We start from the raw sequence: 4,080 nt of genomic DNA on the forward strand, positions 1-4,080 counted from the left end.
TTCATCAACTCGTTCCTTCGCTGCCGCATATGTTTTTTGTATTTTTTTCAGTCTTCTTTTATTTGTATTTCTGTATTTTGGTTGACTTTTCTGTTTTGCTTTGTTGTTTGCCGTTTTGTACAGCGTTGCCATTGCCTTTTTAATCGCAATTTATTTCAATCTTAATGGGGGTTTCCACAAGCAAGCCGTTGTGTACCAGATTTCCCACCTCAGTATATCCAGTAAACAAACTTAGCTATTTTTTTTTTCGCCAAGTTTGGTCCCCATAAAGGACTAGTGTTGCAAACAACGCTTTTGCGGCAATTAGGGTGTTGTGCAGCTATTTAATGTGGTGAATATTATTTAAGCACTGGGGAGATTTATTCACATGGAATTGGAGATTGGGCTAATAGATTTATTTTAAATAAATTGTGAATCTGCGAAAATATCTTTTCAGCAGATGGATACACTTTTTAACCTTTTTCCCGAAAATGTACATAGAGGCTCGAAAATATGCGAGTAACATTAGGTTTGTATAGTAACAGTAACATTGCAGCGAGAGCGTAAAAGCAAAATAGAGCGTTAAATTGAGAAGAAGAGAAAACTAGCAGAAGAACTTATTGAACACAAAACTAGCAATAACTTGCAAGTGAACAGTTGTTGCACTGCTTTGAAAATCTGCTGTAAACATTTTACTATTTATAAATCAGTTTTAAACTCTTTGCTTTACACACAAGCACTAACACTGTCCAGTACATCATTAATATATTTGTTTCCACTCATTTTACTTTTGTTTGTGCCAAGGCGAATCAATATAAGGTGATAGCAGGAGTAAAAAAACAAAAATTTACATGTATTTTGTTTTTGCTTTGGCGGCATAAACTATCAAAACCTGCAAGTGTGAGTAGAAATTCAAACAAAATTTTTCAATTTGATATCAGAAGCCGTGCGGCGAAACACATACACAAAATCAACTGAGCTAGTAACACCACTTTTTATATATTCTTTTGACATTTATTCTTCTTCTTCTTCTGCTAGCTAATTTCTGCTAGTAAAAATTTCACTAGCAAGAATTTGCAGCTCTCTCGTGTTATTACGCTCTCGATTCAGTGCTCTCTTGCAAATTTTTTGGGTTATCATACACTTTTCCAGTAAAAGTGTGCAGGTTCCAGTACAAATTCGTACTGACTAATGGTAACTATACAAACCTATTCAAATATCGTCGCCTGGATGGAAAATTGCCGGACTAAAATTTTTTCGGTTGTTTGGTACAAATTGCGTTAGTATTGCTGTCGTACTAAACTAATCAAGATCTTTCAAATAGAGTTATCTGTTCTTCTTTAGTTTCCGACATATTCAGCTTTATCATGAGTTTCATTTTCTAGAACCGGGTCACTTTTCGTTTGCGTGTGTTCACTACAGGTGGATGAAAAAATTGTTGGCGAAATTTTGTTCGGGCGAAACTCACGATTAGGCTGATTAGTAAAAAGTATGGTTAATTTATAAAAATTGTTATCACATTTTGGCGTATATCACTAAAACTGACTGCAAATTTTTTGACAAATGTCGTATACGACAAAATTTTATTAAACTCATAAATGGTTGACACTAAACTAAAAAAAATAAGATAATTTAAGAATTTCATGAACTAGTACATAGCATTCTCCGACACTTTGGAGAAAATCTGTAGTCGTGTTTCTGAGAAATTACATTCCAAACTTCAATCATGAGTTACCGAAAGTAACTTGTGACAATCTTTTATTCAGGGATCTACATAAGTTATAATTGTCATTATTTTCGCAGTTGGAGTATATGCCAGACGAGTAACAGGTATATACATACAAGGATACCTAAATTAGCGCGTTGAACTTGTATATTTATCTCTCTCCAACGCATTAATTCTATATACGTAGGTACCAACGCCTGACAAAGTTATGTCTTAATTTAATAATGGCTCTATGACAAAATATTCATGGGATGTATTCGTAGATTTTTATTTACTTCATTTCATACATTAGCATTGATGTTTTGTTTTTCATACATTAGTATTGATGTTTTTTACTAAATACCAGGAATAAATATTTAATAAAAAACTATTTAATTTAAGCTTAACCAACTTTTAAATGCTCGGAGCTAATATTGGAACGCTTCACGAAATATTTTCATAGACAGTAAATGCAACCCTGGGTGCATCATTAACGAGCTGAAAAACCAAACAAATAAAAAAATTCCATCTGAACCAATATTCCCAAAAATTATAAAGCAAAACAAAAACCATTTTTTCCAATTTATGCACTTTTATTATTGCAATACAATTTCGCAGCTCTTCAAACATTTTCCACATTATGCTTTTAGGGCTAGTAGTTTCCGACCCCATTTGCTCGTTTTTTTTCAGTTCTGAATTTAGGCTAGGCTTCATGGGAACTTACTGTGGGTGCAAACAGACCACATTTTGTAAATATGTACATATGTATACACTTCAACGGAATTGTAATATTTAATTTTATTTTATAATGAAAAATGAAATTAATGTGCAATTTTTTAAGTTTACTAGATGTAAGACAACTTTTAATTTTCTTTATATATTGCATGCTTTAGTTTTAATTCTGTTTAAGTTAAGTTGTAAAGGTGAAAATAGGCCTCCGGGCAACCGAGCACATTAAAAAAAATCGGTAACGCGCGTAAAAGCATACCTCACAAGTGGTGTGGAAAATGCAAGAACAAATATAAATGGAATAATTTTCGAAATTATGAAATGGTTATTGGTATTTTCCATCTCAAAGGGGGTGATTAATTTGAACGTTATTTAAGCTGCCTTTACACGGTCGACTTTTGTCGTTTAACCAAAATCTACCCATGTAAATTGCAATTCAACCGTAAAATGTAAGCGTTTTGGCTAGTCGATATCTTAAGTAAATTTTCCAGTCGACAGAAATCGACCCGTGAAAAGGCAACTTCAGGAATTTTTTAATTTTCTTTTTTTTTTTTTGCTTGGGCGTCTTTTGAAGATGTGCCAAATTATATTGTCTACTTAAATACAAAACAACAATATCTTTAAGCCATCTTGTGCAGCAATTTATTGATCTTATCCTCTCGGCTACCGAAATCACCAACCTCAACGTAGTGATTAGCCTTCTTGCGCCAGCCTCGGGTTGATGTGTTGAGCTTGAATAGCAACAGGAAGTTGGGGGCTTTCTTGAAGTGAAGTGAATCAACCCACTGAATTTCGTGCGCTTCGCGAAATTTGCGTTCATCGCAAAGCAGAGATTGGGACACGCTTGACCATTCCACGTTGGAACATCAATTCACAAACTGATTTAAAATTTGGATAACCCCATATAGGGGTTCGGCATACGTAGCATATTAATGGTTGCCTTGCTCAATTGTGGCGAAGACAGAACTGTAAAACTACGCACTTTTTGTGCAACTTTGTTGATACCGCGGATGCGGATCACAAAAGCCAATTTGGATTTTTCAGGCCCGTCGAATTGGCAGCATTTCTTTGCCACACAGCGTTACTCCATCTCACGGCGTCCATCACGGAGTTTTCTTGTTTGATATTTCTCAGCATGCACCAAGTTTTCACATTTACGGAGTGCAATCACAGCAGAGCGCTTTAGTTTACGTTTGATCAGGGTAGCAATTTGCTGACCTGCTCTTGCTGAACTGCAGCTTCGGCTCGGGGACAGGAGGCAGATTCCTGGAAGGTTGTCTGCCCTTTGCTTGCGGTTTCTTACCGGCCCATGATGGCAGTCATCTTAACTTGTTACTTAGCACGTTGAAAAGGCGAAAAAAGTTCGCCAAATGTTTGGAGCACATCGTAAATGAGCCACTCGATTTATAACATTTCTATAAACAATTTAATTAAATACTTTTTATACATAGATATGCAGCAACCATGCACTTACTTTCCCAAATTCCATCCTGTTTATCGGCATAATTTTCCAAATATGCCTGCTACTTCATTACTAATTACTAAATTTTCCAACTGCGCCTTCTTTGTTGGCTCGACATATCCTAAAAAGAAAAAATTTACATTAAACAATAGAAATCGCAAAAATTAGCAAATAAAATACTCGCTTTGTTTTGTTTTGTTGTCAA

This window comes from Rhagoletis pomonella, unplaced genomic scaffold (assembly GCF_013731165.1).
Source record: "Rhagoletis pomonella isolate Grant_MI unplaced genomic scaffold, Rhpom_1.0 Rhpom_scaffold_00010, whole genome shotgun sequence".
Taxonomy (NCBI): Eukaryota; Metazoa; Arthropoda; class Insecta; order Diptera; family Tephritidae; genus Rhagoletis; species Rhagoletis pomonella.